The sequence below is a fragment of the Vigna unguiculata genome, chromosome 6 (assembly GCF_037176805.1).
Source record: "Vigna unguiculata cultivar grain cowpea cultivar isolate G323 ecotype 2 chromosome 6, ASM3717680v1, whole genome shotgun sequence".
NCBI lineage: Eukaryota > Viridiplantae > Streptophyta > Magnoliopsida > Fabales > Fabaceae > Vigna > Vigna unguiculata.
The window spans coordinates 36,805,124-36,820,410 of record NC_140797.1 but is presented as its reverse complement, the minus strand read 5'-3'; the positions used below and the strand labels follow the sequence as shown (position 1 = coordinate 36,820,410).

At 28.0% G+C, this 15,287-nt stretch overlaps 1 long non-coding RNA gene across 1 annotated transcript; it reads left to right on the top strand.

Moving 5' to 3' along the window:
* Positions 1-3,630: 3,630 nt before the first annotated feature.
* LOC114188881 (uncharacterized) lies at positions 3,631-4,688 on the top strand. The gene is made up of 2 exons (XR_003605466.2): positions 3,631-3,961; positions 4,536-4,688. It is a non-coding gene; the product is annotated as an uncharacterized LOC114188881 (long non-coding RNA).
* The last annotated feature ends 10,599 nt before the right edge of the window (positions 4,689-15,287 follow it).

Sequence of the window (15,287 nt, the reverse complement as noted above, 5' to 3'; positions counted from 1 at the left end):
TATGTTGAATGAAAGATAACACAAGAATTCAACGTCGTTCGACCTATAATGTTTATGTCTATATCTATAACTATATTAGAAAGTATTTTTATTTCTAATGTATCTCAAGCTTTATATAGGATTTTTTATATAATAAAATAGAGAATCACATTTTATAATTTTAGATAATGTGAGACTAAATCAAACACCGTAATCAAATACCATAATATTAACGGTACTGACATAACACTTCATTATTTGACAACATAATCAAGCAGATTAATTAATCATTCTAATCGCATTGCTTAGGGCACTCGGAATCAATTTTCCATGGCATTGCAATGAAAGCTAAGAAAGCGCGGCGTAGAAAGATACGTGAGTGACATAAACGATGACCGTAGTCAAGATATTTTTGAACGATTTGATATCTTGATGGAGAATATTAAATGAGACAAATTGAGATTTTTTGTTCTGATAAAGAATAAATCATCATTAAGATAGATGTTTTTAATTTCACGTGCAGATAATCACATACATAAAGTCATGTTTACTTACAATGAATAAAGAAAGTGATGAAAAAGTTAAAAGGGGATACATTAACATTGAAACACCTGTTTTACATCATTTAAATAGCTTTTGCCAACAAATTATATTTTATACCCAGTTACCATATTTTTTGGTATATAATCACTTACCATTTAGTTTTTTTTTTTTTTTAAGAATGTTTGTATTAAAGTGGATCACAACCAATTCAATTTTATCAAAACTACAGCCGAGTAAAGAAATAAAGAAGAGCAGTATGAATTATGAACGATAATTATATATATATATATATATATATATATTTAAAAAAGATTTTCCTACTAGAGTTGATTAAATCAAATCTTGAAATATTAACTAGTCAAGGAACAAAACATTATAATGACAATGTTACAATATCAACGTACCAAGATGATTAGAAAATTTATATAAAGGAGAAAGAGAAGATTGAAAGGGGATAAAAAGAGTTTGTGAGAAGATGAAGGGAAGTACTAAAAATATGTCATTTTTATATTCAAAAGGAAGCTAGAGTAATGTTATTTTTCATGCTTAGATAAAATTAATGTTAGAAAACTTTAACTATAAAATATAACTAAAATTATAAATTTATTAGTTAGCATCTACTAAGCTAACTTTAAAAAATAAAAATAAATACAATTTTGAAAATTAGAAGAGGAGAACTAAGTGAGAAAAATGTTTTCTTCATGCTTAAATGACATTAACAATAATAATAATAATAATAAAAAATCGTACCCATAATAACTTGAATCTCTCTCGATATTAATTAAATATTTGGATTGATTAAGCATGTGTATAAATATAAGTGTTATGTGAATTTTTAAAATCAAGTACAAGGATGAAAATCAATGTATATGTTTATAATTACTTAATCCTTGTACTTGTCTATATTTTAAATTACTAAAATAATATTAGTTTATATTATACTTTATGTTAAAATTCATATAATTATAATCTAATTCATATGAAAAGAATTGTCACGGCCACACAATGATGGATTGCACGTAATTTAATTTAATATCAAATCAAGAGTTTCACAACTTCTCTTTATCGTGAATCCTCTTGAACAAGAGGGGATGCCATTTCTTAAAATATAAAGTTCAAAAATATATTGTTCTAATCATATATTTCTTTAAATCTATATTATATACGATATTCTCACCTTATTAGGGGATTTGTAATTCATGTCACATCATTGATTAGAACAGCATCTCCACATGCACTCAAGTTGACATGATTTCCCATTTTATACAAGGAGGAAAAATCTTGACTATTACCATAAGCTCACATCTCACGTTCCTATTATTTTATTTTCATTCTAACATCTGCTACTACTATGTTATTTGTTATTTTATATTGTTAAGTTCTTTGAAAAAAAAGTAATTGTATTTAGGATCTATATGAAAAAAGTAATACCGAAAAAAAAAATTCTTGCTCACTTCGATGAAATAATGTTTTATGGGAGTAATTTAGACATCACACTTTTGTGATATAAAATCTATTATTGTATGTTGTTTATAGATTGTTATATTCACTCAATGCGTAAATAGGTTTATTTGTATCGATTTGAGTAAGAATAGACCTCAGTGTATAATATATGTATAAATAGGTCTTTTTTATTAATTTTGGTTAGCACATATCATAAGATGCCACTTTAGATTATAATGGGAGTTTAGTATTCCAAGATTTCATATTTAATCTTCACACTACTAAACATTCTTATATTATTTAAGAATTTTTTTATAAATTTGTTAAAAAAATTACAAAAAAAAACATTTTCTTACTATTTTTTTTAAAGATCTTAATTGACAAGTAATTCTTTCATGAGTAATTATTTTCTATAAAATTATAAAATTCATAAATATTTCTTACAAAATTTGTTGCGAAAATTGTTTTATACAAAATATTTTACATTAAAATTAACAGCAATTTTCTGTAATTTTTTTTATAATAAAATTTATAAGTATTTCTTAAAAAATATAAAATAAAATTGATAGAAAATATGATTTTTTTTAGTAGTATGATATATTTATTGATATTTTTGTATATGAATAAAAATATTCATTTCCTAATGACAACATGTTTTAAAGTACAATAATATAGGACATAACCCTTGTAGTCACCAGACTCAATCATATCGGTGGTAGTTAATCTTAGAACATATATTCCATTTCTGTGGAGCATAGTTTGGTACTAGTATTCGCTTTGATAGGATCAGACTCAGTAGTTCATGGTTCTTGCCATAATAACACAAGCTTCGGTTTCTAGTGACACATATAACACATGAAAATATTCAGTTTGGTATTAGAAAGTAAGTTTAAAATTAATTTATCTTCACAAAACTCACTATAAAATAAAATAAGGTTTTATTAATTTATATATTATAATTTTGTAATCAACGTGAGGTTGTTTTTTTTTTTTTTTTTATCAACAACTAATACATAAATAAAAGAATAAGACTAAATGGATTCCGACGGTTAACGGGTAAAGTATTTTTTATACCCGCATATTAATAGAGCATGTACGGGTATCATAATATCTGTACCCGTGGATACTCATACCCGCTATACTCTAATTTAAATTTTAAAAAAAATTATTAACATATTAATTTTGAATGGGTTGTTTTCTATCAATTGGTTTTTAAAGTTTTTATTTTTTTGTAAATTGTCATTCAACACTATTTAAATAAATTATTTGGATTTTGTTTGAAATTTATGGATATTATGTATTATATTTTATTTGAATTTACCATTAAAATATACTGCTAAATGTTTTAAATTATTTTTGTAAATATTTGTAGATATCCGTGGATATTAAAAAAAATGTGGATACCCACATAATGGATAGCCGCACAAATATGAATACAGGTAGTGGCGGAACTTAGGGATGTCAAAATGGGTCGAGCCCGACGGGTCGGCCCACCAGCCCGATCAAAAAAACATGGATCGGGTCAGAAAAATCAGCCCACCAACCCGAGACAACCCGGCCTATCAAGTCCGTTAACTCGTCGGGCCAACCCGCGGGCCAAAACAGGCCAGCCCGCAGCCCGTATGCCTTAATTAAAAAGCACGTGCAGAGGTGTGTGTTTAATTTTGGTGCTCTGCTCTCTCTGCCAGATTTCCCATTCCCCTCCATTTTCCTTTCTCTCTCTCTCGTGACCATACCTATCCCATTTCTCCTCCACCCAAGACGCTGGCCAAGAACACGAACGAAGACAGTGCAGCCCATTCATCACTTCGCGTCTCTCTTCCATCGTGACCTCCACCACTTCGCGTCTCTCCTCCACCGTGACATCCAGCACGTTGCTGGCCAGGAACACGAAGGGAGTGCAGCAGCGAGAGAACGCAGTGCAGGGAGAACACAGAGCCACCATCGAACTCCGATTCGCGGACGATTCCGACGGCCACGACCACCGCGAAGACAAGTTTTTGCGTTCTAGTTCCCTTTTTTTCGATTTGTAACCTAAATTTCTAATTTTTGTAGCCCTAAAATTTGTTTCCCATAATTGGGGGTTATGGTCTATATCTGGTTGTTGTTGTTGCGATTTGCCCTTCTTTGGATTTGACCCATTCTATGAATCGTAATTGTTGGTGTGGTGTTGCTTCAATTTTCCCCCAATTTCAATTTCGTTGTTGTCGTTAATCACACATTTGGATTGTTTGTTCATGTTTGTGTAGTAAAATTCTGTTAGATTCATTTTCAAATTGAGATGTTTTTGTTATGTTATTAAGATGTATGTTGTTGGGTTGCCGTATAATGACATTGTGTTGCTGTTTTCAGCTCCTAATGTTGATGTTTAATGTTTAATGTATAAGTACTGTTGGTAATGAACTTGTGTGTATTGTCCCTTACATGTTTTTGTTTCTGAATCTTGCGTAGTGATCAATAAATATTAAGTTGTGTGTACTGTCCTATGCATGTTTATGAATCTTGCCTACTGATGATCAATAAAGAAGTCTCGCCACTGTGATAAAATAACTATTGCCATTTTCTTGCAGACAATCTGTCCATTTTCTTGCATTATCCAAAAAGGGTTTGTATTGATGCTGCAGCAGTGACCTTCATGACTTGCAGAGAGCAAAACATCATTTATATGTGTTTTTAATATTTTCATTTTCTTGTTTAATAAATCATTGTTGTTGTATTCTTCATTGAAGGAGAATTTTTTTTGGTAATATAACATTGGGACAATGTTCAGTCAACTAAATTTGGAATGAAACAAATTGAAATTTGATTTTGGACCACAAATTAAACATATGGAAAAAAACTTGCGGGCCAGCCCGTTAGCCCGCCAGCCCGCCAGCCCGCGGGCCGGGTCCAAAAATCTAACCCGTTTCACTCTATCGGGCCAGCTCGGCCCGACCCGTAAAAGGTAGGCCAAAAATTCTTAGCGGAACTTGAACAAAAATCCTAAGGGGGCCAAATTATATTTGTTATATATAAATTATTTTTTTAATTAAAAAAAATTAATTTCTTTACATCATTTTTTTATTCAAAATAAGCACTCATGACAATAGAATCTAAACAATATAACAATAATATATATGAAAGAGTAACATAAAGTTTATCATCAACAATAATATATAAAAAAAAAACAAAAGTTACCTTTTATTCAGAGTGCTCTTTTATGCTCTTTCAATGACTTAAAATCTTCAATAATTGAATCAGAGCTGAAACTAGTTGCAATATCCCTTTCAATATAGATTATCATAGTGCTTGCTAAAAATTCAGCCTCCATCTTATTTCTCAACTTGTTCTTGATTATTTTTATTGCAGAAAAAGATCTTTCAGTTGTAGTTGTAGAAATTGGAAGAGTCATGATAAGATAAAGTAATCTATTTATCAAGTAGTAACTTCAGACTTTTTTGTTGTTGCCAAACATGTACATAACTTTTGCATTGTTGATAAATTCTTCAATATTTGGATTCTTGTGAAGTTTCTCAATTTTAGATGACGTAGATGCATTTTTTTCATTTTCATCACAAGCCTTCCTCTTGAAAAAAGAATCAATTCTTTTACTCTTTATCATAATTTTTCTAATATAAATTTTTCACCTCTAACCTATTTACAAAAAGATAAAATTATGAATACTTCAAATTAAATCTTAAAAGCAAGATTCAATATTTTAAGAAAACTAATAACTTCTAAATGATTAGCTTCCCTTACCTTAGAGTAATTCCTAATCTTGTTCTTCCCTTACACAATTTCAAAGCTTAAAATAGCTCTATTTACACAAAGAAGAGTTTGATCAACAATTAAAGCATGATTTTATGATCTCTAACACATACATGTCTAGAGCGTAGAAAAGCCACATACAAGAGAGAAACATATTGCTTCATAAATAAAAAGGAAAAGATGAATGTACTCAAAAGAAGAAATTGTTCAGTCCAAAATGTTTCTTAACTCTTCAATTTTGTGGTAGTGCAATTTGATTTTGAAAATAATAAGGAATTGATGGTAAAAATTGAGATGAAAATAAAACGGGAGAAAGAGATGAAGGCACATAAAGAGAGAAACAAAATAAAAAAGTATAATAAATTATAATAAAGAAAAAAACGTGATTTTTAAATTTTAAAAAATATTTTTCAAACTAAATTAATTTAAATAAGATAATAATATATAAATAAAGTAATAATATATAAATAAAGTAATAATATATAAATAAAGTAGTAATATATAAATATATTTTTAAAAATATATAGAAAATAAAATAAAATAAAATAAATTAATATAAATAAAGTAATAATTTTTAAATATTATTTTTTAGATATATAGTAAATAAAATTAAAAAAAAATGGTTGGGGGAGCCGTGGCTCCCTACTGTTCCTTCATACTTCCGCCATTGAATACGGGTACGAGGCAAATATTTATCCGACAATAGGGTACAATACTACTTGTACTATACCTGACCCGTTGACATTCCTAATGACAAGGATGAAGTGGTTAGGACATGAAGCAACTTCTAAAGTGAAGTTGTTATAACCGGCAACGATTTTTTCAATTATGACACATAACAACTTCTATGAAGTAGCAATGAAATAAAGTCGTTACCACTCGTTTAAATTGAAATCAAAATTTGAATGATATATAAAAAAAACAAAAAATTTATAAATATTAAGATTTTAAATTTTATATCGAAAGTGGTGTCTAATTTATTACATTAAACTTATATCGTTGAAAGGTTCACATTGACTTGTAATTTGGTCAGTTTATTATATATAAGTTAGTGCAAATCTCATTTACACGCTAGTTTTATAAGATTGAATTAGATTTAAAATCGACTTCTTAATATATATATATATATATATATATATATATATATATATATATATATATATATATATATATATATATATATATATATATATATATATATATATATATATATATATATATATATATAACGTGTTCAACCTCCTCAATATAAAATGTTTCAAAATAACTTTTATATATAAAAGTGAATGGTTATTTCTAATGATTTTTTTTATCATAGTCTAGTTCCTTCTCTGTAAATTCTAGAGCTGTCAAAATGGGTTGGAACCCGGGAGCCAACCACGCTCACCACGGGTTCAGGCTAGGTTGGGTTGAAATTTTTTTACAAATTTCAATACGAGTTAATTTTTGACCCAGCTCACTAACCCGTAAATAAAAGGTCACACAAGTATTTTTTGTTAAGTTGGACTATGTATCTAGGTCATGTTAGGTTGTTTTTTTAACCAACACATAAATAATTTGTATTTTTGTGATTTTGGTTTGTATTTGGATTGTATTAAAGTTTATTTATATTTTAATTAGAATTATAATCTAGTTTTGACTCAAAAAGAAAAATAAAAAATTGTATTTTTTGAATTAAGTGAGTCCGTGAGCCAACTCGTTTAACCCACCAACCTGCGGTAGGCTGGGTTGGGTTTGATTTTTTTTGGCTCGCTAATAAGTGAGCCGGGTTGGGTTGACTCACTAAGTAATCAACCCGTGGTGGGTCGAATCGGATCGGACCAGATTACCCGTTTTGACAACTCTAATCAATTCAATGTGTTTGGATCACATAAGGTATGATTCTTTTAGTCGTGTAGTATTAACCTTCAATTCTAATTAGTTGTGTTGGATAATTTCTCTCATAAATTAAAACCATCCTGTGTATTTTATTTATAGAAAATCTCTTTGCCCTATTTTAAGAAAAGTTATAAGGTGTTTTAGAATTGATTTTAACTTAACATAAAAACTAAATATGCAATTTATTTTGCATAAATTTGTTACTATAATAATGTTTTACGAAATATTTATAAAAATAAAATTTAGTACTGTTCAAATATGTTTTGGGTGCAAAAAATGACTTATTATCGTATTGTTTCGATCCCAAATCTGTCAAGTAATATCGTTAGAGTCAACTATTATACATCTAAAGTATTGTTTGATTTAGAGTGTGATTCTGTCACAGTTATATCTTTAAAAGACGTTTCGATGAGTGGAAGGAAGAAAAAATATTTAAACGGCTTTAAATTTCTAAACTATGTGACTATTGAGTGCAATAAAAACACGTATGATTTACATTTCTTAGGCTTTTGGTCCTCAAACGATGCTAGCATTATTAAAAATATTTGATAGTTAATAAGACAAGACCGACAATAAAAAGAAACCTCTCTCATATGATGATGGAAGCAAAATTTCTTCTAAAAGGACATTTGACACATTTTTTTTTCGAAAGATAATAAAATATCTTCATGTTACAAATTTAAGTGACCATATCTAGTCTACCGATGTCTTCAACCCTACTCTTAGAATTTAAATTAGGAGTGTATAATTGAGTTTTGATAATCTATCACCTAATTCAATTAAAATAATATGTTTAATTAATTTTTTTTTTAATTTTTATTCAATCCAATCCAACTCATTTCATTTTTTTTATTAGATTAGATCAATTATGTTACAAGTTTAAATTTTGTTATTAAAACTTAGAATGATAAAATAATTATTTAAAATATATTTAAAAAAGTATGTTATATCATTAATGTTTAAAAAAATGTAATATTTTAAATAATATTTAATAATAGAATAATAGAGTAAATGAATAATAGTTATATTACTATTTATTCCAACTTAATAGTTTTAATAAATTTAAATTTAAGTCAAATTCAACATACCGTCAATTTGAATCGTGAAATTATGCAAACTAATGAATATCTCTTATTCAAATAACAATACTAACTAAAATGTATATAGAGAGAGAATCTTATAAACTTGGAATGTATACTGCAAAATCGTGTTATTCATACATAAAACCTTTAAAGATATAACAATGTTTTATTTTAATTTTTTTTCTGTATTTTCTTCCATTAATGTTGCTTAGTTTTTCTTATTTCGTTTGTATAGTTTTTTTTTTTCCTTTTTAGGCGCAACCTGTACGTTATTACAAAGTTTTATTTTTTTATCAGGAAATGTTAGTCGGTTAGTTATTAGTATTTTGTTAATCAAAAGAGTGGAACTTGCGATTTTTTTTTTCTCTTTCAAATTCACCAAACTAACTTCTTTAAATATTAACGAAGAAAGTTGAATCCTCAACTTCTCTTATCCTCTTTTGTAATTTACTTCTAAGTCACCTAAGCTAAAATTGAAAACGGAGGTAGGAATGTCAGAAAAAAAATCTCTATATAGAGATATTCGTAGATAAAACCTGCAACAGGTAGAACATGATATTATAAATAGATTTTTGTGAGTAACGGGTACGAATATCTTTTATACCTGCATGTTAATTAGCCGGGTACAAATATCATAGTATCTGTATCTGTGATGAATACACGTATCCAGTATATCTAATTTAAATTAAAAAATAAAAATAAAAACATGATTAAAACATTAACACATTGAGTTTAAGTGAGTTATTTTTTATCAACTAGTTTCATAAAAATTAATTTCTTTGTAAACTGTTATTTAACACTATTTAAAAGGATTATATGCAATTTTTGAAATTTTTGAATGTTATACATTATATTTTTATTTGAATTTATTGTTAAAATATATTGTTAAATATTAAAATTTTTTTTATAAATATCCGCAGATACCCATAAATATCTCTAGATATTAAAAATATGAGATCCTCGCATAACGGATACATACGTGGTTATGAGTATAGATACGATATCTAATAAATAAAATACATGATAGTTACTGTCGGTATCTTATTTGCACTGTTAACGTCCCTAGATGATGTGAGGTTAAAATTTCATGTTTTCGGTGAAAAGGCAAATGGAAAAAGAGAAGTAACTGTACACATACATATCAAGGCCGCAACTGAAAAGCTTAAATGACAAAAGAAAAAAAAGTAGTGGTTTCATGGAATTGCTAGCTGCAAAAGAGAAAATGAATACAACAAGAATTATTTATTGTGATATTTATTTGTGATGCATGTTGCTGTTGATTCACGTGGTTCACAAGTTGGATTATTGGTGTTGCAAAAGTAGGCAGAAGTTGTCCCTATCTACATGAAACAAGTTCCACACTTATAACATAATTAACTTACAACATATATACTAATTTTGGTTGACTACGTCTGTATTAAGGTAAAAGAATTTTTCTATTTAATACAAGTTGAAACTCATAATTCATAAAGTTATGCTCTACTGCATTCCGCGTTATTCCTAAATCATTCAACATTGTTTTTTGGAAACAAAAGAAAGAAAGTGTCTAAAAGACAATGCTGAACAATCTAAAATAACATTGAGTGAATCAGAACATAACTTTATCAATATTCTACATTGCCTTTGGAATTTACTAAAAGTACTATTGGTCGTATGTAAAATTTTTTAGGCAAATTGATATGATGTAGTATTAAAATCATGCACCACAGATTGTATATATATATATATATATATATATATATATATATATATATATATATATATATATATATATATATATATATATATATATATATATATATATATATAGAGGGAGATAAATAATACTAGAATTTATCTCAATTTTGTCTGATTTTTCAGATAAGTTGTTATCAGAGGAGTTGAACAATATTTCACATATATCAGACAAATTTTATATTGGGAATTACTTGAACACAAAATTAAAATTTATTTTTATTCTAAAGTTACATATATTTTAATTCTTAAACTCAAAAAATAATAAATATAAATATTTTGTTAAATTTTATAATTTGTCTGTTCAAGGATATATATATATATATATATATCCTATATTTGTTTTATTTACATTAAGACAAATAAATAAACAAAGGGAGGAATATCTCTTAGAAAGGTAAATGCTTAGTTTTGGTGAGAAGAATGTGTACTGTCTAGTTTACTATTATTACATTTTTTTATTAAAATATCTACGAAGGTGGATTGTATAATGATTCATAAAACCTGAGCATGAAGCAGGAGTAATTATGTGAAGGGTTCCAATTTATCTTTGTCGTTTTTAGTTAATTAATTAATTAATTAATTATTGGTCCATTTACTGTTCTATGAACAGTAGTGCAGTAGTCACAAATCTGATTCTCTTGCATATGTTTGTGTGATGACGACCCGTGAACAATATATTCCATTTATCACTCTACTCTTAGAAATTGGAATGAGCAAATATTAATTATTTCTTTCTTAGCAAGCTGGTGGGAATTATTGAGAACAAAAGTTTTTATATATGTTCATAACAGTCTCTTGTGTGTATAAATACAAAAATATATTAACAAAATGTCATCGAATAAACAACTTTTGATATATACAGTATATAATATAATGTTTCCAAAATAATGTGAATTACGAACACGACGTATACGTGGTGGATGCATGATGCATGCAAGAAAGTTTGAATTCACGGGCATTTTTAAGATCTCATCAATTCATGTTCACTTCCTCCATGCAATTAGTCTTATTATCAAGAAGAGAACAAAATACTCTAATGTCCATCTATTAGGAATAAATATTCACGTATTAACGATAATCGTGACATATATCAATAATTTGATTATGTCTTGATATTTTTTATTATCAAATATTTATAAAATATATGGTATATTGGATAATGTGACACATTATTATTATTGTTTATTCAAGGTAAGTTGTTATTTTATTGATGTTGGTTAATATTACATTACATGTTTTATCATATAGATCAAAGGACCAAGAGACCATATAAATATATTTAGTATTCCCCAAAGAATACACACTCAAAAATACTCATTTTGTCTTGTACAAGATCCTTATTCTCTTATTGACTTGAGCATCAGAGAATATTTTGCAGGTGGATCTTTCTCTGTATTGCAACCTTTGGAAACATCTCATCAAGGTTCACCGAAGCCCTCCTGATTTTGTCATCTGTCTGAAGGCTCACCTCAAGATTTCGGTAAGAACATTTGATGCCCACCATGAGATCCGGTAAAAATTTTGCCTCGACCTCGCACTTCTATGGTCACTACTCGGAGCCAAACCCAACTCTCACACAAGATGAAATCAAACCCGATGACAACCATGCAAGGTCAGATTCAAAATATGATCCAACAGAACGAGTAGTTGTGTAAACACCATGATGACAGGTCAGATGAAATATTGTCACCCTACGCACTCAACAACAGGCCGATCTCCAAATACTAAACCAAAAGCTGGCTGACTTGGAGGAAGGGAAAGCTCCCTTCCAACCTCGTCCAGATTGACAGACCCCTCCACCCGTTGTAAGAACCTAGCATTCCACTACTAGTGATGGGTCCCCCTCTCACAAGCGATGGGGTGGGAGCCAATCCCGGACACCTTAGAGAAGCCCCCAGGACAAGGGTCCACACCATTGACGGGTAAGAAGGAGTTTGGAGCCCTGGGACGGTTACCTTAAAAGTCGAAGTTGGTCTTCCCGGTGTAGGACTAGAAGAGAGTACAATAAAACAACTCGATGCAAGGATAAGGATCACCATGGTCGATCACACCATTCGCGATTGGATTGCAACTCAAAGAAACAACACAAACTTTTGGAGAGAGTGGTATCAATTGAGTCTCAAAACTCCATCGGACATCATGACTAGAGAGAGTGTCAAAGAAAGCGTTGAGTTGACAGGTCACACCATCATCGCCCCGACTACCTGGACAAGGCTGACCTCTTGTATCCCTCAAACGTGGAAAACTTCCCCCCTTTCGCGGAAGAAGTGGCGCAGGCCAGTATCCCCAAGGAGGTCCTCATTAAGATCCATAAGTACGAGGAACCACCAACCCAGCCACACATTTGAAGGCTTATGTGATCCAAGTCAGTATATACACAAAAGATAAGAAGGTGTTTTGCAAACTGTTCCCTACCATTCTGGTTGGTCAGGCTCTCGACTGGTATTACACATTACTCTCGTACTCGTGGATTCTAGATTTTATTTTTCAAAATAAACATTTTTTCAAAAAAAATATTTAAATAAACTTATTAAAATTTTATTTTCGTAAATAAACTTATTGAAACATTATTTTTTTCACATAAACTTATTTGATATTTTTTCGTTTTTATTTTAAAAATGGGAAGACAAAATAAAAAATATTAAAATTATGAAAAAATAATTTAAATAGTTACATAAAAATATTGAATTTAAATTGAGCAGTAAAAAATCATTATCATACGATACAAAAAGTATTGATATTAATTATGAAGATTATATTTTATCAGATTTTGACAGTTAAAAATCGTCACAAAATATATCATATATTGATAGTTGAAAACTATCATAAAAGATATCATATTTTGAGGGTAAAAATTGTCACAAAATATATAATTTTAATGGTTAAAAATCATCACAAAATATTTTATATTTGCACTTAAAAACTATAAAAAATTATTTGAAATATTATAAAATTTTTTAAAATTCCAAAAATTATTTATATAATTAGTAGCCTAACTCCATAATTCCCATTTTTCTTTTCTATTGCATTATTAGATAAAATCAAGTCTTAATTAGTTATTTCATACATTTGTGTCTCTAATATATCTTAATTTTAGGATTATATAAATAAAGCATAAATAATCCTATGACATAATGGCAAATTTATCTCTTCCAATCATCTTGTGTTTCAAGAAAAAAATCCTAAAACAGTAAGAATTTTTTTTTTTTTTGTAATTACGATATTGAAGTCTCTAGCCCTATGAATAGCCTTACATTTTCAACTGAGTTAGTTTTTGGAATATAACCAAAAGAAATGAGATTTAACCCGATGCCATGCTGCATTGCTTGCAAAGAAAAGAAATTGTTGTATGAAGAAATAAAATGATGATTAACCATTTCAAAATGCCACACACACATAGGGATGGCAACGGGGCGGGGCGGGGACGGGTTTCGCTATCCCATACCCATCCCCGCATAAAAAATTCATCCCCATCTCCATACCCAAACCCAACGGGTATCAAACTTTTTTCCCATCCCCATCCCCACCGGGTAACGGGTATAATCTCGTACCCATACCCGTACCCGTGTTCTAACTACTTCAATATTAATTTTTATAAAAGAAAAAAAATTACAGTAAAGACAACATAATATTATGAAATATTCAATATTAGGAGGATTTTCTTCGATGCCAAATACCTTAAAATAAATTATAATTGTTTACATTTTATATTAGAATACCAAATAAAATTTAATGTGAACCAAAACATTTATTAAATTTGCAAACTACAACATTGATGAACTTAGTTGATAAAATTAAAAAATATTTCAAAAAAATATAAAAGGAAAACAAATATTCAAATTAAAATATATTTTAAATGTTTGTTTACTTCAATTTTTTAAATTCTAATGAATCTATTTTTTATACACTAATAAAAGTTATAATATATCACTTGATCAAAATGACACAAAGAACAAATAATAAACATAATAATAAAAGGAAAACAAATATTCAAATTAAAATATATTTTAAATGTTTGTTTACTTCAATTTTTTAAATTATAATGAATCTCTTTTTTATACACTAATAAAAGTTATAATACATCACTTGATCAAAATGACACAAAGAACAAATAATAAACATAATAATAAAATTTTAACATAAATTTTGTATCTTTTGAACTTCAATATATGTTGGATAGTGACAAAAAAATATTCATAGCAATTACATTAAATTTTTATATTGTAGTAAATAAAAGTTATTTATACAATTAAAGTGAAAAAAATTACAGTATGATTAATAGTGAGTTATAAAATAACAAATAATTAGATAGAATATATCGAAATATTATTATACATGATGAAAATAAACAATAAATAAAAATATTAAAAAACTAACAAATGTGTGTTTTAGAAATAATTTGAGAGATTATCGAAAGAAATCGTACAAAGGAAATCAAATGTATAATTAAGGTATGATAAAATGAAAAATACCTTCGAGAACTAATTATTAAATTATGTTTGAACTGGTTAAAATTAAATAGAAATATCATTAGTGACCAAAAAATTTGTCATTAAATTACAAATAAATTAGTAATTAAATTGGTCACTAAATCAAGTACCGATTCGATCATTGAATCGGTCACTAATTTAGTCATTGATTCAGACAATAAATCAACTACTACCACCAATGACAAAAAATAGTGACTGATATGGGTTACTGACTAAATCAGTCACCATTTCATGTTTTTCTTGTAGTGAATTATCATATACTATTCCTAAATATCATTATATATATATATATATATATATATATATATATATATATATATATATATATATAATTTTAACCAGTTCAAACAGAATTTAAAGTGAAAAAATTATATTATGATTAATAATA